We start from the raw sequence: 27,378 nt of genomic DNA, 5'->3' as shown, positions 1-27,378 counted from the left end.
GTAAGATAAAATATTCTTGGTTGTGCTCTATGTTGTGAAAGTGGTTATTATACTCCATCTCTGAACTTTCAAAGAAAGAGCTAGTATCTTTATGGCGTGTGAAAAGAACTTTTCATGTCGTATTTGTAATGCTCCCAACTTCTCTACAAAGAAAGTACCTTTTGATGTTATAATAGCAGCATCATGAACACAAATCTCACAACCAATACCACAGTTACCCTTGAAGGAATGAAAGACTTTCCCAAAAATTTCATGAACAAAACAAGATGTACATTTCTTGTACTTTTATTTGACATTAAATTTCAGATATAACTGGGGCAACCAGGTAAGAAAATGAAAATAAAGACTTTCAATTTCAAAAGCAAGCAATAAAAGTATCTCTAATTTTAAATAACATAATCTTGTATGTAGCAAAGTCCAGGCCATTTGTAACAAAGATCTTTAGGACTAATTAAAATGCTCAACAAGGTGATTAGACACAAGTTTAGTTTAGCAACAAAAGTAAACTATCATAAAAACCATAGCAGTTTTATGAAACATGACATACTTCAGAGCAAGTGACATAAAAGCAATGTGTTATGTGTAAAATTACAAAATAGTGTTGAAAGGAATTGAAGACCTATATAAATGGAAAGACATCTCATGTTCATGAATCAAATGATTCAATATTGTAAAAATGTCAACATTTCCCTCAATTGCTATAAAAATCTCAGCCCTAGTTTTGTTACTGCTGATATTGACATGCTGGTCACAAATCCCTACAAAAAATGTAAGGGACACAGAATACTCACAACAAGATTGAAAGAGAATAATAAAATTGAATTCTCACATCTTCCCATTCGAAACCTGACTATGATATTACAATAATCAAGATAGTGTGCTACTGTTATAAGTTTAGATATACAAGCCAATGGAATGAATTTGACAATCCAGAAAAAAGCTCATTTTGAGATTAAATTGCTATGAGGGTTTCATGAAAATTCACTAGGCAAATGTTGTATTTTCAACAAATGCTGAAGCTCTTAAGCAACATGTATAAAAAATAAGTTGAACTCTTTCTCATACACAGAAAATAATTTTTAAAATGTGCTACTGAACTAAATGTAAGAGCTAAAACTGTAAGATTAGGAAAACAAACAAGACTTAAGTCACTGTGAATTTGGAATTGTAATGGTTTCTAAGATAGATGCCCAAACAAAAAGCCAGTCACAGAAAAAAAAAGTAAATTGGATATCATGAAATAAGAATTTAAATTTGTGCCTTATTGAACATTATCCAGAAATTGAAGAAAACACACAAAATAAGAAAAATTATTTCAAATATTCAAAAGCTTTTATACAATATATATAAAGAGCTCTTACAGATTTATAATAAAAAGACAAATAATACAATTAAAAATGGTAGGAGGATTAGAATGAACATTCATCTCTTTGAGATACGGAAATGACCACTTAGCACCTCAAAACTTGATTATACCCATTAATTATTGAGGATATTTAAATCAAAACAGCAGCAAAATAATATCTCACCTCCCTCAGGAAGGCTATAAAAATGTAAGATGTATTTACAAGGATGAGAAGGAATTGGAACATTCATACATGGCTAGTGGGATTGTAAACTGGTACAGACAGCTCAGAAAACAGTTTGGCAACCTTCTAAGTATAAAATGTGCAGTTACCATATGGCCTTGTAATTTCACTGCTGAGTACACACTCAAAGAATTGACAACACACGTATACACAGGTTGTATATGAGAAGTTAAAGCAGCATTACTTACAATAGCCAAAGTACGGAAACCATTCACAGGTCCATCCAGTCATGAATGAACAAGCAAGGTGTAGTATATCCATATAACTTAGTATCAGAAAACAAACAAAGTATTGAGGATGTCACATCCTGAATGGACCTAAAACATTCTAAGTGAAAGAAACCAGATATGAAGGACACGTGTTATATGATCCCATTTACATGAAGTGTCCAGAACAAGAAAATTCAGAGACAGAGAGCAGCTTAGTGTCTGCCAGGCACATGGAATGGAAGATACATGGATGTGACTGCTAATGGCTATTGGGTTTTATCTGGGGTCATAATGATGATCTGCTAAAATAGAACATAGGAATGGGTTTACAATTCCACAAATGTATGAAAAACATTGCATTATTCACTTGAAAAATGTAAATTTTATAAGACATCAGTTATAATAAATGTTTTATAAAAATTCAAACAATAAGAAAATGACATCATGATGATCACACAATATTCCATCACAACCTACCACATGGCCACCCTCCTGGAAGCCTTTCTCATTTAGATTCTGCCTGGTGAATGCCTCTGTATACATACCAAATATGCCCTTCGTATTGTTCTCCAAACAATGTGATATGACATTTCACTCTCCAACAAACAAGAAAATATGCTGCATTGACTCATAGGCTTTTTCATCATAAGTTTTTTCTCTATAATAGACAAACAAGAAAGAACACAGACCTTTCTAAGTATTACCTATTAAGCAGTGACAGACACAAAGCACACCTAATTTAAATGTTTCTTCTATGTTTTTTATCAAAAAATGCAAAGAAGTAAACATAATTAAGGAGGACTGAAATCACAAGGACAGGTGAAGAGATTGTCAGAAATTCTGAGCAGATTCAATTGAGGTACCCAGGAATTTATTGCCTGACACCTTCCTACTTTTCACTCTCCAGTGGAACAGCAGACAACAATCCCCAATTCTGGGAAAATTCTATACTTTACTAAAATAGCCTAAGAATGTCTATAGGCTGATAGTGTTAACTCAAGATCAAACCAAATTTGCTGATTTTGTAACCCCAGAAATGGTAGTTATTTTCTGTAAAGACCATTTTATGTAATTGAATACATCTAATTTTACATCTATTAAAGAAGCCGAAATTACATATTGTTATGGTTTGAATATGTATCCACAGTTCATGTGTTAAAAACTTAGTCCCCAATCCAACACTGATGAGAGAGGGGATTTTTAAAGGAAGATTAGGTCATGAAGCAAATGGATTAACATTGGCTATTTTGGGAATGGGTTAGTTATCACAAGTGTGATTCCATAGGTCTCTACATTTTGTCTTGTCTTGAGAAAAGCATCATGTCAATAACTTAGATGATACCATATTAAGAAATTATTATTAAATTAATAGAAAATAATAATGAATACTTGTATGATGATAATGGCTCAAGAAGATATATTTGGCCTGTAAATGTGGACTGATATTAAAATAAATTTTATTTTCACATGCATAACAGTTTCCTGTATGTCCAGAGTAGAAAGATAAATGATACAGTGTACCTGCTCATCACGAAGTTTCAACCTAGCTGTGGACAGGTGGTGACTACACAATAGCATAAGCATCGTGATTGGCAGGTCCTACAGTACACAGCGGTTATGCTAGTTGTTCAGAATGAGTTCCATGAAGACTTTTTAAATCAATTATAAATCTAGAAGGATAAGGAGAAACAATCCAAATCTGCTCAATATTCAAACGATAAGAAGGACTGGTATAAGAGATTTTCTTTTTTTTTTAAAAAAGTAGAAGTTTTATTTCTTTATTTTTAATTTTTATTTTATTCATATGTGCATACAATGTTTGGGTCATTTTTCCCCTTCCCCCATCCCCTCCCTTACCCCCCCACCCCCTCAATACCTGGCAGAAACTATTTTGCCCTTATCTCTAATTTTGTTGAAGAGAGAGTATAAGCAATAGTAGGAAGGAACAAGGGTTTTTGCTAGTTGAGATACGGATAGCTATACAGGGAGTTGACTCACATTAATTTCCTGTGCATGTGTGTTACCTTCTAAGTTAATTCTTCTTGAACTAACCTTTCCTCTAGTTCCTGTCCCCTTCTCCTATTGGCCTCTTTCACTTTAAAGTATCTACTTTAGTTTCTCTGCATTGAGGGCAACAAATGCTATCCAATTTTTTAGGTATCATACCTATCCTCATACCTCCCATGTGTGCTCTCACTTTATCATGTGCTCAAAGTCCAATCGCCTTGTTGTGTTTGCCCTTGATCTAGTGTAAACTTATGGTCCCATGTCACAGGAAACTCATAACTGAGTGTGCTATCTGTCCATGGAGCGGGAACTACAGCCCCTCTTGTTTCCTGAATCTTTAAACATTCTCTGCTCAACTTTCAAAGACATTTTTCTACCATTTTGCTTGAGTCTTCTGATTTCACAAAATTGAACAAAAATGGTATGTCTTAGAACATAGGAAATCATCTCAAAACATGAGGACACTATGCTAAATATAATTAGGAAGACAATGAATGAGAAATACTGCACTACTTCACCTATATTTGCAATTTAAAACAGATATATTCACATAAGCAGAGTAGTGTGTTGGTAGCCATGCCAGTGGGAGAAAAAAACTTATAATTTTGGCCAAAAGGTAAAAAATGATTCAATTCTGCAACATGATTAAGTTCTGGAAATATCATGCATATGTAAACAATAGGTAATAAGACTGAATTGTATGCCTGCAATTTGCTAAGAGGATACTTCTTAAAATTTTCTTTTTACTGTATGTAAATAACTATGCAAAAAAAACACACAGAAAAGTAACCACATAGATGATTAATATGGTAATGAGGTTCATTTCAGGATGAAATTTAACAGTAGATTTTTCAATCTCTTTAATGAATGTCATTGGAATTTTGATGGGAATTGTGTTAAACATGTAGATTATTTTTGGGACTATCGACATTTTTACTATGTTGATTCTACCAATCCATGAGCATGGGAGATCTCTCCACTTTCTATAGTCTTCCTCAATCTCTTTCTTCAGAAGTGTATAGTTTTCCTTGTAGAGGTCTTTCACATCTTTTGTTAGGTTTACACCTAGGTATTTGATTTTTTTTGAGGCTATTGTAAATGGAATTGTTTTCATACATTCTTTTTCCGTTTGCTCATTGTTAGTGTATAGAAATGCTAATGATTTTTCTATGTTGATTTTATATCCTGCTACTTTGCTATAGCTATTGATGATGTCTAGAAGCTTCTGAGTAGAGTTTTTTGGGTCTTTAAGGTATAGGATCATGTCATCTGCAAATAGGGATATTTTGACAGTTTCTTTACCTATTTGTATTCCTTTTATTCCTTCTTCTTGCCTAATTGCTCTGGCTAGGAATTCCAGTACTATGTTGATAGGAGTGGAGATAGTGGGCATCCTTGTCTGGTTCCTGATTTTAGAGGGAATGGTTTCAGCTTTTCTCTGTTAAGTATAATGCTGGCTGTATGTTTATCATATATAGCTTTTATAATGTTGAGGAACTTTCCTTCTATTCCTAGTTTTCTTGGAGCTTTTATCATGTATTGATGTTGAATCTTATCAAAGGCTTTTTCTGCATCTATTGAGATGATGAAGTGGTTTTTGTCTTTGCTTCTGTTAATGTGGTTTATTACGTTTATTGATTTTCGTATGTTGAATCACCCCTGCATCCCTGGGATGAAGCCTACTTGGTCGTGGTGAATAATCTTTGATGTGTTGCTGAATTCGGTTTGCCATTATTTTGTTGAGGATTTTTGCATCAATGTTCATTAAGGAGATTGGCCTATAGTTCTCCTTTTTGGAGGTGTCTTTGCCTGGTTTTGGGATAAGTGTAATACTGGCTTCATAAAATGTGTTAGGCAGTTTTCCTTCACTTTCTATTTCGTGGAACAGTTTAAGGAGGGTTGGTATCAGTTCTTCTTTAAAGGTCTGATAGAATTCAGCAGAGAATCCATCAGGTCCTGGACTTTTCTTTTTGGGGAGACTCTTGATTGCTGCTTCAATTTCATTTTGTGTTATAGATCTATTCAGGTGATTAATTTCCTCTTGGTTCAGTTTTGAATGATCATATGTATCTAGAAATCTGTCCATTTCTTTTAGATTTTCAAATTTATTTGAATATAGGTTCTCAAAGTAGTCTCTGATGATTTCCTGGACTTCCATGGTGTTTGTTGTTATCTCCCCTTTTGCATTCCTAATTCTACTAATTTGGGTTTTTTCTCTCCTCATTTTAGTCAGGTTTGCCAGGGGTCTATCGATCTTGTTTATTTTTTCAAAAAACCAACTTTTTGTTTCATTAATTCTTTGTATGGTTTTTTTGGTTTCTATTTTGTTGATTTCAGCTCTTATTTTTATTATTTCTCTCCTTCTATTTGTTTTGGGATTTGCTTGTTCTTGTTTTTCTAGGAGTTTGAGATGTATCATTAGGTAATTGATTTGGGATCTTTCAGTCTTTTTAATATATGCCCTCATGGCTATAAACTTTCCTCTCAAGACTGCCTTAGCTGTGTCCCATAGGTTCCGGTAGGTTGTGTTTTCATTTTCCTTGACTTCCAGGAACTTTATAATTTCCTCTTTTATTTCATCGTGATCCATTGTTCATTAAGTAATGAGTTATTTAGTTTCCAGCTGTTTGCATGTTTTTTGTCTTTACTTTTGTTGTTGAGTTCTACTTTTATTGTATTGTGATCAGATAGCATGCACAGTATAATTTCTATTTTCTTATATTTGCTGAGGCTTGCTTTGTGCCCTAGGATATGATCTATTTTGGAGAAGGTTCCATGGGCTGCTGAGAAGAATGTATATTGTGTAGAAGTTGGATGAAATGTTCTGTAGACATCAAGTAGGTCCATTTGATCTATTGCATATTTTAGATCTTGGATTTCTTTATTGATTTTTTGTTTGGATGACCTATCTATTGATGATAATGGGGTGTTAAAATCTCCCACAACCACTGTGTTGGCATTTATATATGCTTTTAGGTCTTTCAGGGTATGTTTGATGAAATTGGTGCGTTGACATTGGGTGCATACAGATTGATGATTATTATTTCCTTTTGGTCTGTTTCCCCTTTTATTAGTATGGAATGTCCTTCTTTATCTCGTTTGATCAATGTAGGTTTGAAGTCTACTTTGTCCGAGATAAGTATTGCTACTCCTGCCTGTTTTCGGGGGCCATTGGCTTGGTAAATCTTCTTCCAGCTTTTCATCCTAAGTATATGCTTATTTCTGTCAGTGAGATGAGTCTCCTGTAAGCAACAAATTGTTGGATCTTCTTTTTTAATCCATTTTGTCAAACAGTGTCTTTTGATGGGTGAGTTAAGTCCATTAACATTAAGCGTTAGCACTGATAGGTATGTAGTGATTCCTGCCATTTAGTTGTCTTAGTTGTTTGAAGGTTTGATTGTGTGTACCTAAGTTGAGGTTACTCTCTACTGTCTTGCTTTTTCTTTTCCTGTGGTTTGGTGTTGCCTGTCTTTTCATGGTTAAGTTGGGTTTCACTTTCTGTGTGCAGAATCCCTTGCAGAATCTTTTGTAATGGTGGCTTTGTGGTCACATATTGTTTTAGTTTCTGCTTATCATGGAAGACTTTTATTGCTCCATCTATTTTGAATGATAGCTTTGCTGGGTAGAGTATCCTGGGGTTGAAGTTATTTTCATTCAATGCCCAGATCTCACCCCACGCTCTTCTTGCTTTTAATGTTTCTGTTGAGAAGTCTGCTGTGTTTTTGATGGGTTTACCTTTGTATGTTACTTGTTTTTTCTCTCTTACAGCCTTCAATATTCTTTCCTTAGTTTCTGAACTTGTTGTTTTAATGATGATATGTCATGGAGTAGTTCTATTTTGATCTGGTCTGTTTGGTGTCCTGAAGGCCTCTTGCATCTGTATGGGAATATCTTTCTCTAGATTTGGGAAATTTTCCGTTATTATTTTGTTGAATATATTACGCATTCCCTTCGCTTGCACCTCTTCTCCTTCTTCGATGCCCATGATTCTCAAGTTTGGTCTTTTGATGGAGTCAGTGAGTTCTTGCATTTTCTTTTCACAGGTCTTGAGTTGTTTAATTAATAGTTCTTCGGTTTTTCCTTTAATTACCATTTCATCTTCAAGTTCTGAGATTCTGTCTTCTGTTTGTTCTATTCTGCTGGATTGGCCTTCTGTTTTGTTTTGCAGTTCTGTTCCGTTCTTTTTTCTGAGGTTTTCCATATCCTGGGTGGTTTCCTCTTTAATGTTGTCTATTTTTGTCCTGAGTTCATTTATCCGTTTATTCATTGTGTTCTCTCTTTCACTTTGGTGTTTATACGGTGCTTCTATGGTTTCCTTTATTTCTTCTTTTGCTTTTTCAACTTCTCTATTTTTGTTGTCTTGCAATTTCTTGAGTGTCTCCTGTACATTTTGGTTGACCCTATCCAGTATCATCTCTATAAAATTCTTATTGAGTACTTGTAGTATGTCTTCTTTTAAATTATTCTTGTGGGCTTCATTGGGTTCTTTGGCATAGTTTATCTTCATTTTGTTGGAGTCTGGATCTGAGTTTCTGTTTTCTTCATTTCCCTCTGGTTCCTGTACTAATTTTTTACTCTGTGGAAACTGGTTTCCCTGTTTTTTCTGTCTTCCCGTCATTGTCTTTGGTGTTGTTACTGTCCCTGTACTGTGTGCAATTAAGTATTTTCTAGCTTGTAATAATAACAATGGTAATATTTAGAATGGAAGAGTGAGCTGAGATGGAAAGCAAGAAGTTAAAGAAAAGGGGAAAACAAATATACAGACAAGAGGGAGAAAGCAGAACAAGGTTTCAGACAAGAGAGTTTCAAAGGTATAAACAGGGAGTGTTAGTGTGCTAATCGACAGTAAGCTGAACAGACATTAGAGAGACAGAGAGAGGATTGAAAATCAAAGATAAAAAAATAAAAAATAATTAAATGAAAGAAATATCTATATATAAAAATGAATTAAAATAAAATGGAAAATAGAAAATTAAAAAAAAAACCCAAACAATTTCCAAGTTTATATGCAATGCAGTTTCAGTCTTAATAATTTGGGTGTCCGTCTCAGTCTCCAGTCCTGGAGATGGTGCCTCAGATGTTGTTCTGTCGTCTCATCAAAGGGGATGCATAAAGTAGAACTAAACTGCACGCACACACACACACACACACACACACACACACACACACACACACAAAGCCCCACCAAGTGTCCCAAGTTCAAATGCAATACAGTTTCAGTAAGTTTTTCGGCTTGCACGTGTAATTCGGTTGTTCTCTCATCAAAGGTAGGGAGAAAAAGAAAAAAAAAGAGTCTGGAGACAGTTCTGAGGTATCTGCAACTGGCTTGCCTGCCTGCTGCTCTCAGCCTGCTGTAGCTGGCGGCATTATTTATGCAAATCTCTGGGTTGAGCTAGCACTCACCTGGTCCCACAGGCTTTGTTTGTTCAGAGTTCTCCTGGGCGGGAGCCTCTGCCACAGGCTTTCCCCTTTCCAAGCACTGGGAAAGGTGACACTGCCCCCGTGTTGTCAGGCCTGCATGTTCATTTACAGTTCATGTGGGAGGTGGGTCTTCCCCCCTCTCCTGTGCAGTTTTCCTCCCACTGCCACTTTCACAAGCTTTCCTACTTCTGATTATTGGGCGGTGCACTGCTCCTGCCAGCCGTCATGTTTATTTACAGTTCACGTGGGAAGTGGGTCTTCCCTCCTCTCACAAGCTTTCCTGCTCCTGGTTGCTGGGCGCGCACCCTGCTCCCGCCAGAGCCTCTCCACCCGCCCAACTTGTTTATTTACTGTCCTGGGAAGGATTCCCTTCCCCCAATCTTCGGCGCTCAGGGCGCCCCACCCTCTTTCTAGCGTGTCTTAACTGTTCTTATTGCTTATTACTCAGTTTCTCTTTTGTTCCCAGGTGGAGGTCAGTCTGTCCAGGGGGCTATGCTGCTCTGGCCCAGGCTTGTCTGTGGGGCTACCGCGGTACCGCGAAGCTCACCTGATCCGTGTCTTCCCAAGCCGTATGGGCGCCGGCCACTGGTGGCCCCGGGGGCCCTCTTCGTTTCTCCGTTTAACGTGAGGTGGAGATTCTCTGCACCGGCTGGAGATGTGGAGGGGTCAAAGTTATGCCTTTTCTCAGTGATTATGCCTGCAAAGTGTGTCTCCAGCGTCTCTCCAAGATTTCACTATAGGAGGCTCGCTTTCTGCTTCCTACCTCTAGCCGCCATCTTGATGTTCCCCCCTATTTTTTGATTTTTGAGGAAAGAACACCAATAGTGATTTCTGTAAATGCTTCACTAATTTATATTATGAAGAACAGTGGATGAGACTTTTCTTTGTTCTGCATTTGTTATTTTGTTTGTTGTTGATAGTCATTCTATTGAAGTAAGTAAATTCTCATTGGCATGTTCTTTTCAGTGTACATTAATTATACAAAGGGGTTTCAATGTCATTTGCTATTGATAGGCTTAGGTTTTTAATATCAGTTCAATAAGTCACCTCTCTCTAGAAATGTAGTCATTTCTTTTAGATTTTTGTGAAGCATAAATTTTCACAATAATCTCTAATCGCCTTCTGGATTTCAGTGGTATCTGTTGTAGTGGCCCTTTTATCTCTAGTCCTCTGTATTTGGGTCTTCTCATTTTTTTCATATAATTTGGCAAAATATTTGCAATCTTCTTATTCCTTTCAAAAAAGCAAACTTCCCCCATTGATCCTGTGATCTATTCTTTTGTGTTCTATTTCACATGATTTCAGCACTGAACTTGTGTTTATAATTTCATTTGATTCCAGGAATCTTTTTTTCATTTTTTTCTTGATTTCTTCAGTGATATTCTGGATCATTCTAAAGTTTATTGTCAAACCTCCATCTGTTTTGTAGTTTCAGCAGTTTCTTTGGCAATAGATTTATAGTTTTAGTTCGCTCTATGAAAAGAAGTTGATATTTACTGCACTATAAATATTTTGCTAATATTTGTTTTTTAGGCAAATATAAGACAATTTGTGGATAGTGTCCCATGAGCTTCTGAAAACATTGTGCATTCTGTAGTGAAACAGACATCTCTAAATGTCTGCTATCAAATTGACTTATAGTTTAGATTAACCCTGAAGTTTCTCTGTTGATTTTTTTATCTGAATGCTCTATTTAATGGTGAGAGTGTGATTTTGAATTCATTCATTGTTTTTATGTTTGATCCTATCTGTCTCTTTAATTCATTAGTGTTTTGGTTTTTTTTTTTTTTTTGTCTAGTAGGTTTACAGTGTTATTCAAGTTTTCTGTTTACTTGCTGAGCTTCTGGCTGGTTGTTCTACCTGTTATTAACAGGGAGTACTGGAGTTCACAACTGTTACTGTTGAATTGTCTATTTCTCCCCTCAACTCTGAAAGTTTTTGTTTCATTATTTTAGGGCTTTTGTTAGGTGCCTTCTTGTATATAATTGTTATATATACTTTTTATTGTTTATTGATTTATTCATATGTGCATACATTGTTTGGGCCATCTCTCCCTCCTGTTTTCCCTCCCCCTCTTCCCTCTCGCTTCCAGGCAGAAACTGTTCTGCTCTCTTCTCCAGTTTTGTTGAAGAGAAAACACAGAGATAATAAGAAAGGCATAGAATTTTTGCTAGTTTGAGATAAAGAGAGCTATACAGAGAGAGATTCCTGTCATTCCTTCCATGCACATGTGTATTACAACCTGCATTGGTTCATCTCTGCCAGACCTCTTCACTACTTCCCAGTCCCCTTCTCATAGTGACCTCTGCCAGTTTAAGAGTACTATATTAGCTCCTCTACAGCAAGCACATCAACCACTTTCAAGTTTATGTTTCCTTCATTTCCCTATTCCTCCTGTATGTGTTCTCCCTTTAGTGTGTGACCCGTGTCCAATAGTATTACTACATTTGTTTTAGGTCGATAATCCGCATATGGGGGAGATCATACAATTTTTGGCCTTCTGAGCCTGGCTAACTTCGTGTAAGATGATGTTCTCCAGTTCCATCCATGTACTTGCAAATGACAAAATTTCATTCTTGTTTGTGACTGAGTAAAATTCCATTGTGTATAAATATCACATTTTCTTGATCCATTCATTGGTAGTGAGGCATATTGCCTGTTTCCATAACTTGGCTATTATGAATAGCACTGCAATAAACATGCACGTGTCTCTGGAATAACCTGAGTCACAATCCTTTGGGTATATCCCTAGGAGTGGGATTGCTGGATCACATGGCCTATTGATGTTTAGTTTCTTAAGAAGCCTCCATATTGTTTTCCAGAGTGGTTGCACTAGCTTTCATTCCCACTGGCAGTGTATGAGGGTTCTTTTTTCCCCACATCCTCACCAACATTTGTTTTGGGTGGTGCTTTTGGTGATAGCTATTCTAACAGGGGTGAGGTGGAATCTTAGTGTAGTTTTGATTTGCATTCCCTTTCTGGCCAGAAATGGTATTTTTTCATGTGTTTTTTAGCCATTTGGATTTCTTCCTTTGAAAAAGTTCAGTTTAGTTCAGTTGCCAATTTCTTTATTGGTACATTGCTTTTGGAGTTTAGTTTTTGAGCTCCCTGTATAGTCTGTTATCAGTCCTTTGTCTGATTTCTGGACAGTGAATATTTTCTCCCACTCTGTGGGTGGTTTCTTAATTTACAGACATTTCTTTTGTTGTGCAGAAGCCTTTTAATTTCATGTAGTCTCATTTTTCCATCCTTTCTCTTCGTTGCTGGGCTGCTGGAGTTCTATTGAGGAAGTCTTTGCCTATACCTATTTTTTTCAGAGTATTCCCTGCTCTTTCCTGTACTAACTTCAGAGAGTTGGGTTTGATATTAAGGTCTTTAATGTACTTGAGATGATAGTAGTACAGGGTGATAGGCAAGGATCTAGTTTCAGCTTTCTGCAGGCATATACCTCTTTCCCAGCAATGTTTATTGAACAGGCTCTATTCTCCATCACATATTTTTGGCATCTTTGTCAAAGTTAAGATTGGCATAGCTGTGTGGATTCATATCCGGGTTCTCTATTCTGTTCTACTGGTCTTCATATCTGTTTTTGTGCCAGGACCATGCTGTTTTAATTGCTATGGTTCTGTAGTATAGTTTGAAGTCAGGTATTGTGAATCTTCCAGCATTGTTCTTTTTGCTGAGTATTGCCTTGGCTGTTCACAGTCTCTTGTGTTTCCAAATGAACTTTAGGGTAGATTTTTCAATCTCTGTGATGAATATCATTGAATTTTTATGGGAATTGGTTTGAACATGTACATTGCTTTTGGTAGTATAGCCATTTTTACTATGTTGATTCTACCAATCCATGAGCACAGGAGATCTTTCCACCTTCTGTAGTCTTCCTTAATCTCTTTCTTCAGTGGTTTTTATTAAAAGTTAGTACTGTATTTGGTAGGCTTCCTGATGTATAAAAGAATCCTGTTGTAAATGCTAACGCCAACAGCCTTCAATTTGCCTTTGTGGAGCTTCAAATTTTAGTAAGCTAAAAGACAGTGGTCTCAGAGGGGCCTCCACTGTTGCTGTGGTCTGAATCAGAGGAAATGAGAAGAAATGCAAACGGGTACCCCTACGGAGTTCTGAATAAAGCATTGCCAAAAACGTCTAGGTTATTAGTTTATACAAGTTTCAGTACCACTGCTATAGGACAGAAGGGCTTAATTGGGAAACTATTACTGTTCTAGAAAACCAGTAAAGTCCAAAGGCAGTACAAACTTCACAATTATTTATGGCTCCAACTGTGAGCTTCACAAAGCCAGTGAGTTGTGTTTGTTTACCCATGTACAGCCAGCACACAACACAGCTTCCACAGGAAGACACTCAAACATTTAGCAAATCAATAAATGGCTGCAGAAGGTAGGGAAGAGGAAATGATGGTAAAGGGGGAAAACATGAATTACATTTACATATTTTTTAAAAGGTCAGCACATCATCAAAAAGACTCCACTGAAAGCACAAGCATGGGAAAGTGTATCAGTTTTATGTAGCGGAGCCTCATTAGTCATGCTACCCACCAGGCCTGATGTCCTTGTAGACAAAATTTTCAAGCCATATATGAACTCCCCTGAGTGTGCACCTGCATCCACTTGGCAGCAGTAACCAAAATGCTAAGCATTTAAAAGACATCTTCAGTTGCACATGTGAAATATGCCTAAACTGAATTTCAAAGAATTAGAAATGATGTATTATGCAACTGAAATTCAATGATGCCAAAACCAGTAATTTCTAAGGAAATATTCACAGCAACTCCATTTTCATTCTTTCAGCATATGATTTCATAAAACAAAAATTCTGGATAATTAAAATAACAAACATTTCAAATTAAGAAAGGCAGGAAAATAATTATGGCTAATGACTCATTGAAAATCTTGATGAAATTGGCAAACAGAACAAAAACCTGCTATTTTGGTACAATTCTTGTCATTTTTCCCATTTTCAAACAATTCCTGTGATATTCCACAATAATTTTAGAGCTGGCTGAAATGATCTCATCTTACTTTAGCATGATCTGTTCCTTTTAGTTATATTGTCTGAATCCTTTCTATCCATTCCTGTTAATGACAGCGAGAAGCACCATGTACAACTTCCCTCCCCAAATCTACCTAGACTAGATATCACTAAGAGTTTAACCTCCATGCATCACAGCTCTCATCAGCCACTCTCTGGATTATGATGAATGAAAAAGGAAAACTTACTGACTCCCCCACAGCTACAGATTAAAGTCCACTGTAGCACAGGGTTAAGAATACAGGACCTTGAGCCAGATTGAGTTCAATTTCTAGTTCAATCATTTTCTAGCTCTGTGACCTTGGACAAATTATTTGACCTTCACAGCTTCCTCAACTGTAAAACAGAAAATAATTATAGGGAGGTAACTATGATATGAATTAATATGAAGAGTGACTTGCAAATAGGAAATGCTCAATACACGTCAGCTATCACTGTCATTATCATCATTAGGCCACTCCAATCTTTTGAAATTGACCTGAACTTGGCTTCCAAACATTACATCCAACTACATCTATCAACTCCCAAATCATGACCTGTTCCGCACAGATTCTCTACACTTTTCCTCCTGCACTGTGTCCTCTGCCTAAATGCCCTCTCTTTCTGCATTCTTTACACCCTGATGAATTATATAACTTCACATTATCTGTCCTGATCTCTTTGGCTGAACACAGTATGTTCATTCTGAACTCCCATACTGTGTACCTTTTGACAGGACTCAATTTTTCCTGCTTATCCTTAAGCAATTCACATGCCCAATTCAAATGTAAAGGCTTTGACAACAGGGTTCAGGGATTTTCTCTTTTTTTTGTTTCCAGGGATATACACAGCAGACTGACATCTGATGTTTCAAAAGAACCTAGAAGCTAGAAGACATTGCCTTCAAAATCCTAATCATGAACCTAGTAGTATATTCCAGATAAAACAAATAACTCAAGAAGTAAAATGCAAAGGCATGCAACCTAGAGAGACTTTTTACAATTATGTATAAAGCTAGTATGTGTCTAACAAAAGAGAGAGAGAGAGAGAGAGAGAGCAAAACAAAACAAAACAAAAAGTTGAGTGTGGGCTGGAAGTACTGCTTTTTGGTAGTTCTCTCTTGCCTGGTATGTGTAAGACTCTCAGTTTAATTCCCAAGCACTACAAAAATGAAATAGAAACAGTTCAGAGACAGAACTCCAAGAAAAAAAGGAATAGGTGGAGAAGACCAACAGATGGGTTACAGCAACTGGAAAATAACAGCATGGTTTGCTTAACAGAGAAACTCATGTACCACGTGTAAGTTAATTTACACAGACAACTAAGCCAAAAAAAGAGGTATATATAATTCAAGAAAAGCAAATGACTGCATAATAAAGAAAATATGGTCATAGTACTGCATTTTACCTATGCAGTGAACAATAATTATATATCATAGTGATATAGTGACTAGTAATTGGTTAAAAATTATGATATATCCATATTAAGAGCAGCTAGGGAGAAGACTTAGAGAGAAAAGAGATGGGAAAGATGTAAACTCCTTGCCTAGCATAACAACAATTCCTAGAGAATGCCTTACATTAGGAACCCAGATCATGACAGAATGCTCATGTCGCTAAAAGATTCCCTCTAATGAGTGGGTCCCAAGGGTAGCCAAGTGTGGAATGGGGTGCTTCCACTTTTCATCAGAAGAGATTTTGCAAAACTATCTGATTTTTAAGTGTGCACATTATCACTTCAGTAAAATGAACATTTTAAGCAAAGAAACTAGCATTTGGAAATCTTTTGGCCTTAGCAGGAATCAAATATTCTCCCTTATTTTATGATAGTCTTCTTGGGGGAAAAACTACTCCAATGAAAAAAAGGAGAAAAATATCAGAGTATATTTTCACGGTTAAGCAAATTCTCTAGAAATGAAACCATAGCTATATTTCAATTTTTCTTCTAAATGTTAATAGGCATAAAGTCTTGTTTTAGCGACTAAAACAAATTAAATCCATTCTTCAGAGCAGATCAACATGAGAATTTTAATTTTAATTTAATGTAAGCATTAAAGACCTGGGAATGAAATTTTCATAGGTACTAGGTACAAAATGTATAGCAAATTGTCATTTTGCTAATTAAAATGACAACTATTAAAGCATATGAAACCATACCATTCCTTTCTGACAGATCACTGGAAACACAAACATTAAATGTTTTTCCTTTTTTTTTTTTGGTGGAAGTGGGGTCTGAACTCAAGGCCTCACATTTGCTAGGCAGGTGCTCTACCTCTTGAGCCACTTCGCTAGCCCTTTTTTGTGTTGGATATTTTTGAGATGGGGTCTCGCAAACTATTTCCCTGAGCTGGCTTTGAACTGTGATCCTCCTGATCTTTGCCTCCTGAGTAGCTAGGATTACAAGCATGAGCCACCAGTACCTGGCCCACCTAACTAGTTTTTAAGAAATAAATTATTTTCATCCAAGAAAAAAGACAAAGAAGACTTTATAAGTTATTTCTCAAAAGAGAAAATGGAAATTACATAGAATTTGAATTATAAATGCATAACCCTGTATGTTACATCAACATATGTAAACATTTGTCATGATACCTATTGATGAATATGCAAAATTATATGTATTGAGACAATATATTTAATCTGAAGAGTTTCAAGAAATGAAATTCTAGTGCTCTACAAGTCTTTCTCCTCATGCCCACAGGGCTCTTTCTACATATAGTAACCAGAACTGAATGAAAAGAAATAAAAGCACTGAGTTGCCATTTAAAAAACATTTGCAGCTTGCTTGCTTGCTTTATTTATTTATTTATTTATTTAATTCATTTATTCATATGTGCATACATTGTTTGGGCCATTTACCCCTCCTACACCCCATCTACTTGCTCTCCCCCCAAACCCCCCTTCCACTTCCAGGCAGAACCTGTTCTGCCCTTATCTCTAATTTTGTTGAAGAGAAGACATAAGCATAATAAGGAAGACAAAGCGTTTTTGCTAGCTGAGTTAAGGACAGCTATACAGAGAGATTCCTAGCATTGCTTCCATGTACAAATATGTTACAATCCAAATTGATTCATCTCTAACTGATCTTTACACTGGTTCCTGATTCCCTTCCCATGTTGACCTCTGTCGTTAAGGGTTCTGTGTTAATTCCTCTGGAGTGGGGACATCCAATGCTTTCATGTTTTGTGTTTCTTACCTAACCCCATACCTCCCATGTGTGCTCTCCGCTTATCATGTGCTCCAAGTCCAACCACATTGCTGTATTTGCCCTAGATCTGAAGTCTGCATATGAGGGATTTGACATGCAAAAGCGATACAAATAAAGAAAACTGTTTCTCTAAAAAAAGATATTCAAGTTTCAGTAGAAAGGCAAAACATTTTTAAGTGTAAAAGAAAGAAGGATAAAAATGTTTAGGCTTTTAAAATACTTCAGGAAAAAGAGAAAGGAGGGAGAAGTTTATATAGACAGTTAAAAGTTAGAAACAGAAAGAAGACAAAAATATAGCAGAATATTGACAGCTATTATGTCTCAGTGGTAAAAAAGGACAAAAATGATGTAATATCCAATAATACCTGATATCAAGGTACATTAAAGAAAAAACCTTTAGAAAGTAAAGGCACATGTGTCAATGTACCTATCTACACACACACACACACACACACACACACACACACATGTATATGTATTTATCTCTTTTAGCTAATAATCTTATTTCTGAAAATGTACTCCAAGAAAATGATGCAAATGACTAAAAAGAATATACTAGGAGGAGGTATTTACAGAGTTCACTAAGTGTAAAGAAATAGTAGGTAGCCCATAGTAGAGTATCAGATAGCCTCTCAAAACTGCCATCTCACCTTGAGAACTGTGAGAAACATAAAAAGTACATACAGTAGTGAAAAGGCCAGATCAGTGTTGCATAAATACTAAGACAACTGCTATTTAAGGAACACAATTTTGAGCCAGATGCCAATGGCTCACGCCTGTAATCCTAGCTACTCAGGAGGATCATGGTTTGAAGCCAGCCCTGGGCAAAGTTTGTGAGACCCTATTTTGAAGAAACCCACCACAAAAAAAGGGCTGGTGGAGTGGCTCAAGGTGTAGGCCCAGAGTTCAAACACCAGTACTATAAAAAAAAAAAAAGAAGCAATTTTGTATATGATAAAGACTAGTAGGCAAAATGCAAAAATAAAAATTATATTTGCATTACAGTTGAGAAATTAAAAGTGATTTTCCCTAAAACATCCATTTTTTTCCTACCAGTCAGATGGATACACCTAATTAGAAAACATTAATACCTAAACTTATGACTTAAACTTTAATATTTTAAAATATGCATTCAAATTAAAATACTATCATTTCTATAAAATTATGTCACACATATTTTTGAAAAAAATTCATTTAAAATCAGAAGCAACAAAATGAGGAAAAAATATATTAGCCAATTCAAAACTGTCAATTACCATATCATCAGTACATTTTAAAAAATTTATTTCATTTCATTCCTTAACAGTAAACCTGGTAATGATCTCAAAAGAAAGCTTCAAAAGCAAAATAATTACTCAGAGAGAGTAGAATAAACTTGAAATAGGTTGAATTTATTCTTTTTAACATTAAGATAAAAATTTTATAGACAGCTAGAGTAATAAATAAGTACATGTGTAAAGCGTGTATCTATCCATATGTTATATATATGCATATGATTAATTTCCTTACATTATCTTCTGTCTTATAAAGATACTAAAATACTTAACCCAAATAACAATTTAATTTCACTGTGATAAGAATGATTAATAAAACAGCAACATACTTACTCCAGGAACAATAAGCAGGTATAATCTCTCTAGGGTAGCAACAAATGCTCCATAAAGGTTTTTCCAAGGCATCTTCACAGCTAATTTACCTAAAGAAACAATTTCATCCTTATGTCCTTATTTGACAGCTCAAGAGAATATGAATTTCTCACTTTCAAGCAGAAGTATAACAAGACTCCATGAATACTTTATGTATATCACTCAGAAAAAATGAAGAACCCCAAACATTAAAGTTTACAAAGATATCTTTACACGTAAGTTTATATGTATCTTTTGATATTACAATTAAATATTCACATTATACTTAATACTTTGTAAAACTTTTGATAGCTATTCTCTCACTTAATATTTCAAAACTGTAAGATAAATGAAGTAGCTATTATTCCAATTTGGGAGAAAAAGGAAAAACTCAGTACCAGAGAGGTTAAACTAACTGCTTGAGTCCACTCAGGCAAAAACTTCCATTTCCAAGATAGATGAACTATGGCCCTAATATTATTAACCTGCCTGGGAAAAAAGCCTATACAGGACAGAAGAGAGAAGACAGCTCAATTTTGAAATGCGTAAAATCTGCCTTGGGTGTCTTCTCATCTTTCTTTCTTTATCCTTTTCCTATTTGCTAGTGTCCTTCTTTCCAAGTCTCTCAGCAGGGAATGACCCTGTCGCCTCAATAGCACTATAGCAATTCTGCCCAAACCTTACCTACCCCTAAAATTTTCCATGTTCCAAAAATAAAATACCTTCTTCCTCATTATTAATTTTGAATAATGCTACTTTTAATGTGTTGGTTCTCTTGATACTGCTCATCAAGACATTTAGGAGAAAAGAATCTTGACTTAGCTCATACATGAATGAGTCACACTAGAATCACTAGCATTTTTAAATGAAGATGCTCAAAGTTCACAGAATTGATAATATACCAAGCTGAAGAAGAAATGATGTTATGTAAGGGAGATTATTCTGGTCACCTGGTTAGGGATGTAATCAAGCCAGTTTTACCTGGGAATTTACTCCCAGGGTTAATACATCAAATTATTTCTCCATTATAAATTCCAGCCTGGCACCAGTGGCTCACACCTATAATTTAAGCTACTGTGAGGCAGAACTCAGGAGAAATGTGGTTCAAAGCCAGCCTGGGCAAAAAGTTCATGAGACCCTATCTTGAAAATATCTAATGCAAAACAGGGCTGTTAGAGTGGCTCAAGTGGTAGAGTACCTGCCTAGCCAGTACAGATGCTCTGAGTTCAAACTCCCATACCTCCAAAATAAAAAAAAAATTAAAAAATTTAATTTCTTTTTGACTTGTAAACCTCTGAGTTTTTTAAATGGTTCTGAGGTCAGGGGAAGTCTAGAGGTATACCAGTCTAGAAGTATACCAGTATACTTCACTGTCACCTTTAAGTCTGATATTTTTTATTGGATATCATCTTTACTAATTTTGGATATTATTTATAGTCATCTCTTAACAAAACTTGATTGCCTTTTTTAGTGGTAAGATGAAAATGTAGGAAATGCTCCTTTAACTAATTTAATAAAACAGGACTATCTTCCCTAAATCTTTTTTCTGTCCCTTTATTGTAATTCATTATGTCTTGTATTTCAAAAAGGTCTTGGAATTCAGTTAGTTGTACTACTGTCTCCCTTTATAAATCAGAAATAATTACTTTTTTTTTAATTTGAGTAAAAGGATAAGTCAGGGGCAACTTCAAATATAGCCAGCTCTTAGAAAATCAAATCATACTTGAGCTTACTTAGCCAAAATGACTCTACAGGTTAAGTGGTAACACTTCAACCTAAGCAGAAATTTAATAACTAATATGAATGCTCCTAAGAAGGGCAAAATGAGGAAAATATGCTTGCAACCTTATATGTAATGGGACTCTTACAACTCAGTGAGTAAACCTGGAGAAGCTAGTAAATCCTTTTGATACGTTAGAAGCAAAAAGAACAGATGTTAGGCCATTATGAAACCTCCTTGGTAAGAATATAGAGAATAAGGCAAAATTTCCTTAGTTACTATAACTCATCCACTACACTGGAAATACAATTTTAATCTACGTCCTAATTTTAAACCTGTACAACTTCCTGGAAGACAAAGATATCATATTCACCCTTGCCTCGCCCACAGCTACCTGGGTAGTCTTGTACATAGCATGTGCTTATAAATATTTCAGAATGGAAAGGATGAGTGAATGGTAATACCTTCTACATGCTGGGATGCTGACTGAGCATGCAGAACAGCAATGCCTCCAGAGCACTGCCCATGTGACAGTCAGCACTACAAACCAGAAACATGTATTTCTAAACATTTGATCTCATTCTCATTTTTATATTCCAGAAACAATTTTCACACCAAATAAATGAAAAACCCCATTTCAAAGTAAAACCTCACCAATCTAGCAAAACAGGGAAAGGAGGTTAGCTTGAATTCACAGAGAATATAAATCAGAAATATTTTACAATTAATTTTTTAAATTTTTATTTTCAGTACATTAAATTTACTCATAAAAACATTCTAAAAATGTACAATTTTTCCTTTTTAACAAAGTATAATAAAACATAAAAATCCCAAAAACAGAATACTTGACATTTACAATTCAAAATCAAATTAGCAGAATATTAAATATTGACAAAACTGTATCTTTTAAAAACATTTATAAGTTACATGCAATTTTGTAGAACTGACAAAAGAATGACTCAAAAATGGGGAGAATTTTCCCTCATTTGTAAAAAGAAAATATGCCCAATAGAAGCTGTGAAGTTTTTCAGGCTCAGTACCAACGCCTCAGCCGTGTGCATATTCAAAACTGACGATGCCAAGGGTTCCCCATAGCCCACGAGAGCCAGAGAGGGGACTGGGGCCACTGCCCCCTTGTGTGTCAGTGACCTGGACCTTTGGCCTCCACCAGCACAGTATAGGGTTTTCTAGAATATTGCGAGTGTTGATTAAAGATGCCTACTTTCACTCAGACCCTGGCCTGCTCAACAGTCCAGCCTCTTCCAGTGCCACCTGACCTGACCTGACCTTCGGGAGCTTGGAGAGGACAGCTGACCCTGCTCAGTTCCATGGGACCATCCTCGGGGACGAGGCTGGGCAGGGGGACAGTTTCCCTTACCACCTGTAAGCTTCAGCAGGTAGTGCTGCCACACCACAGTTAATTTTCACCAAAATTCCACCTAGGCTATCCCAGGGTTCAGTCTGTCTTCTAAGTATGTACATCCTGTGTCCCCTGCCCCACAATTCTATTTATACTTAATTTTCATAAAATATTAACATAAATTGAGAAAAATAAGCGTCATTCCCATCTCTAGCACGATTTCTAAGTTTTAGATAAATTTTAACGTTGTGGCATGCCATATACAGAGAGGGAAAGAACAATTCTAATTATACTTAATTTTCATAAAATATTAACATAAATTGAGAAAAATAAGCGTCATTCCCATCTCTAGCACAATTTCTAAGTTCTTAGATAAATTTTAACATTGTGGCATGCCATATACAGAGAGGGAAAGAACAATTAACTAATTTGAGTGCTGCTGTGTGCCAGGAGCTTCTTCTCATCTCAGTCTAGCCGCAAAGACACAGATGCACTGCTGTTGGATAGTTCACTCTACTCTAAGAGGATTAAACTGATGCTTGAGGACATTAAGAAACTGGAAATTTCTCAGTTTTTTCCTGTTTTCTTCATTTTTCAGAAACCTGAAACTTTAATGAAAAAACATTTAGTCACTACATAAACTCAAGATAAGCACAATGGGATAAATATAAACCTAACTGGGGGAGGGGGTGTTGATTGGCTTTTAGTTCAGTAGAAAGGGTGCAAATGACTTACTGAAGTAAGAGTAAAAAGTTCTGACTTACCTGTTAATATTACCACAATACTATAAGGGTAGACTGTCAATTCATTATTTTCAAATATAAAAATATTCACTAGATAGCTTGTTCATGTAAGGCCTTATTTACCTGCAAAACATGTAAAGATAAGTTTGAAAAGAAATTCCTGTAAGAAAAATGCATAGTACAAAACTATACAGTCAAATTAAGTGAAAGAAATTCCCATTCTCCAAAAGATACTATTTTGATCATTAGGAAAAACTTCTGAATCTTTAATCTCAGATTTTCCTATGGCAAATAGTTAAAACAAGTTATCCTGCTGTTAGTGACACAAATCACTTTATCTGACACCTGGTACCAGATGGCCTAGTAGCCAAAAGTTTCTTAAGAGCTTACTAAATTAACTGAAATTTTACCGTAGCTTAAAAAAAACTTACCAGAGCATGTTCTATCCTCTGTAGATTATCAAAAGTCACACTACATACAAAAAAGAGGAAAAAAATAGAATTAACACACCGGTGTCTGTCATAATGCAGTACCAAACACTAACAATACAATCCTAAGAGCTAAGAATACATGGTGAAGGAAGGGCCCGAAGACCAAATGTTCAGAGAGAAGGCTGAAATCACAGTATGCCTATACTGAAGAGCAAAAATACAGACAGACACAGCGGAAATGTTCACAGAACACCCAGAGTAGTGCAATTTTAAAGGGGTGTGTGTGTTTATGTATTTGCATCCATAGCATCAACAAAGACGAAAATATGCAATTTTCAGATTCTCTAAAATAAACTGTTAAGAGCTGCAATAAAGGAAGAGAAGCAGGTAAGAAGCCTCACGAAAAGCCAGAAAACACTACTACATTATGGTAAGAGAGAAAGGAGAGAGTTCAGTCAGGCAGCTTCTATAAACTGAACATAAACTAAAACCTAAAATAAGGCAGTAAGTTCAGGGTCAAAGGTGTGGGGTCATAGTAAAGAAAGATCTGGGAGGCAGAATTGACGGAGGTTGTCACTGCCCAGATGTCACAGCACCAAAGTAATCATGGAAAACAGATACGTGTTCAGCATTTGGGGGAAAAAAACCTTAAGCATTACATCCTCTAAAGTTACACAGAGCAAATATTTATGGTTTGATTCTTTACACAGAATTGTACAAAATTACAATTGGGACCTCTGTTCAAGCCAGGGGAAGGGATCTGCACAGCTGTTAGTGCCTACTTTAAGCCATTCAACTAGTTAGCAAGGCCTAAGGTCCATATGAAGACTTGCGAACCTGACTCTCCCTCCAAGAGACTCTTGACTGGTGGGTCAAGTTCGCCAAGGGTGCTCAGAAGTCGTCTGCATCATAGCTGGTAAGGAACTAACACAAATGTGTGCAGTATCAAATCATGAATGTCCTTACAAAAAGAGGGCTGTTGCTACTGCACTGATCTCTGGTGCTCTGAAGAAGTAATGGGTGATATTTAAGATGTGGAATACTGAATATTACTAATATGGCTAATAAAGTGAAAGTAGTGTATTTAAAAAACCTACAGGGAGATTTTAAGTAACTGTCACTGGGTGATAGATTAAGAACACCTTTTTTATTAATGGTTTTCAGTATTTCTAGTTTTTATATTATATACTACTTTTTTGGCAATTCTGGAGTTTGAACCTAGGGCCTCATGCTTGATAGGCAGGCACTTTATCACTTGGGCTGATGCACAGATGATGCACGTAAGAATTTTCAGGTGTTCAGGGTTCTTGAGCATTGCCTGAGGGTGGAGATGTCTCTCAGGTGCAGACAGCCATTTCCTGGGAAGGAGAAGTGTCTCCTGGACCACTTATCATCTCCATGATGGCTTATCACCTTTTGGGACCTCCTGCAGTCCCTCCTTCAGAGTCATGCCTCCAAGCCTTTTCTGCTTTAATTAGTTTTAAGACAGTCTTGCATTTTTGCCCAGGGCTCGGTTCAAACATTACAGGCATGATCCACCAGGCCTAGACTGTTTATTGGGATGAGGTCTCAACAGCTTTTTGCCTGGGCTAGCCTCAAACCACAATGCTCTTCATCTCTACCTCCTGGGTAGGGGGAATTATAGACATGCACACCATGCCCAGCCTCAGATACGACTTTTATGTGGAATGGTGATACAAATTATAATAAGGGACGTGGAAAATAAAATAAAGGTAAATCCTAAGGTCAGTATGACCTCAATATTTTTATGTAAATTCTTCCTATACCTAATATCTACCTTACCAACAGATACACAAAAATAACGAAGATCTATTTCTGCTATCCAGAACCTAACAAATGCATACTTTGCCTCTAAAAACAGTGCATGTGACCTAACAGTAATTTAGCAATCTCATTCTGTAATTATTTGCAGTGAAGGAGGAGCCTCAAGTCCTAATGTAAAGAGAAAAGGACGAACAGCAACAGCTTTCAGATTAAGACCAACCTCAGGCAAAGAGATAGAAGTGAATTCGTTCCTTCAACTGTATTCCCACACCACCACCAATTAGTCTCACAGACACTGATGCAGCAGTTTCATTACATATCCTATGATAAATGCCCAAAAATTTTGGGGTTTGGGGAAGGGAGAGCAGTGTCTGGGTATATAGCCCAGCCTGCCTCAAACTCACCATTCTCCTCCTCAGCTTCCTTACTTGGGACTGGGTAAGGAATCCCAAGCTTCCTTACTTGGGATTGACCACAAGTTTACATTTAACCAAGTACCTTAGAGAAGTTTTCCTTCATGGAAAAAATAGTAATTGTATACACATACAAATAACTTTACTGTTGTTGCTAAATCAGCAGGTCAAAAACACACAGCAGCCACAGGAAGTTTCTAAAAACACAGAAAGGCAAATATTTGTGTCTAATCTTTAAAAAGGGGGAGGGGGTCAGAATGACCTATGATGAAAGATGGATACACTTGACTGCTAACAAGGAAACCACTAAAGCCAATCCCACCATCAGGTGGCTCTTAACCTCATTAGGGCCAAAGACACCAAAGTACAGACAGGAAGGAAAGCTCTGTGGCCTCCTGAGTAGGACTGGCAGGCCTAAAGGATAAGGAAAGCTACAGGTATAGCCTTGCTTCACAGGAGCTCCCACATGTTGCTTAAACACTGGATGAGCACATGCTGCTGGAAAGTGACACATAAACATTCAAAACCCATCTTGAATGATAGCCTTAAAAGGGTAAAAAAAAGAGTAAGAAACAGCCCTAAAAGGGTAAACCCCACTCAAAATTTACCTAATAAACTGGGTGCCCATAATCCTACCTACTTGGGAGGCTGAGATAAGGAGGATCACAGTTCAAGGCCAGGCCAGGCAAACCGTTTACAAAACCCCATCTCTAAACAGAGCAAAATGGACCGGAGATGTGGCACAAGGATAGAGCACCTGATTTGCAAGCATGAAGCTGAGTTCAAACCCAGTATCACCAAAAAAGAAAAGAAAAATTATCTAATACATAATCTGTGTTAAGGAGCTACAAGGTAGAAATGAGAGCAAGGGGTAGAATCACCTTAAAGAAAAACATAAAGTTTCTAAATTACAGAAAAGCAAGTTATTGTATTTATGAAGAAAAATCAAATGGCACTGACATGTAACAACCCTGCCTAAGTCCAAGGATGCCTTTAAAATGACCTACAAAATGTAGGAGATATAGTGATGGTTAAACACCTCCCACCAAAAATTTCTCCAAATTTCCAGCTCATGCTGTATTTTAAGTTCTTAACACTTTAAGCTTATCTAAATCCAACCTAACTATGAGCTCCTTACCTCTTTTCCTCACAGTATGTACTCAGTAAAGGTTGACTTGACTTAGAATGCATTTAACACCGGGGTGCGTGGATACAGCTACAATAGGAATGCAAACCTGGAGGTGGAGGCAAGAGGACGAAAAGTTCCAGGCTGGCCCTAGCAAAGTGGGAGAGACCGCCTTTCTTCTCTGCCGGTCCCTCCCCGGGCCCTTGATGAGGGAGGCCAGGTCCTCTCGATGGGAGCTTGCTGGGGCAGATGAGCGCGAAAGGCCATTTTCCTTTCCCGCGGTCGGTCACTCGGCGGGGGCGGTGGCCGCAGGGACGCGGGGACCGGACAGGGCGGCGCGGGCGGGTCCCGCCTCCTCCAGAGCCCACGGCGGCCACCGGACTTGGCCCCCGCACCTGCCGCCCCAAGCCCTCGCGCTTACAGCCACATGGTCCCCCAGGAAGCGGCGCAGCAGGTCCGTGACCGCCGACTCCAGCACCACCCGGGGGCCCAGGCAGCCGAGGGCAGGCGGAGGAGCAGGAACCCCGCGGCGTGAACGACGGACCCGGCACAGCGCCCAGTCCACCCCGCGTGGGGTCGCGAGCCCGCCAGGGGCCATCAGTGCGCAGGCGCGCGGGGTCGCCCCGCCCCCTCCCCTCCGCCCAGCCGTTACCCACGGCAACGGACGCCGCGTCCGTCCTGAGGACCCGCACGTCTCTCGGGTAAAAAGGGGCCGAG

At 37.2% G+C, this 27,378-nt stretch overlaps 1 long non-coding RNA gene across 1 annotated transcript; it reads right to left on the bottom strand.

Annotated features, from left to right (window-relative positions):
• Nucleotides 1-2,296: 2,296 nt before the first annotated feature.
• On the bottom strand, nt 2,297-27,075 carry LOC141420798 (uncharacterized). Its single transcript, XR_012445446.1, has 6 exons — nt 26,674-27,075; nt 23,338-23,377; nt 22,928-23,029; nt 19,066-22,771; nt 3,320-3,468; nt 2,297-2,456 (listed from the first exon to the last, which is right to left on the bottom strand). It is a non-coding gene; the product is annotated as an uncharacterized lncRNA (long non-coding RNA).
• Between the last annotated feature and the right edge of the window lie 303 nt (nt 27,076-27,378).

Source organism: Castor canadensis, chromosome 2 (assembly GCF_047511655.1).
Source record: "Castor canadensis chromosome 2, mCasCan1.hap1v2, whole genome shotgun sequence".
NCBI classification, from domain to species: domain Eukaryota; kingdom Metazoa; phylum Chordata; class Mammalia; order Rodentia; family Castoridae; genus Castor; species Castor canadensis.
Note: the sequence above shows the minus strand (reverse complement) of the source record. Positions and strands in the feature narration are given on the sequence as shown.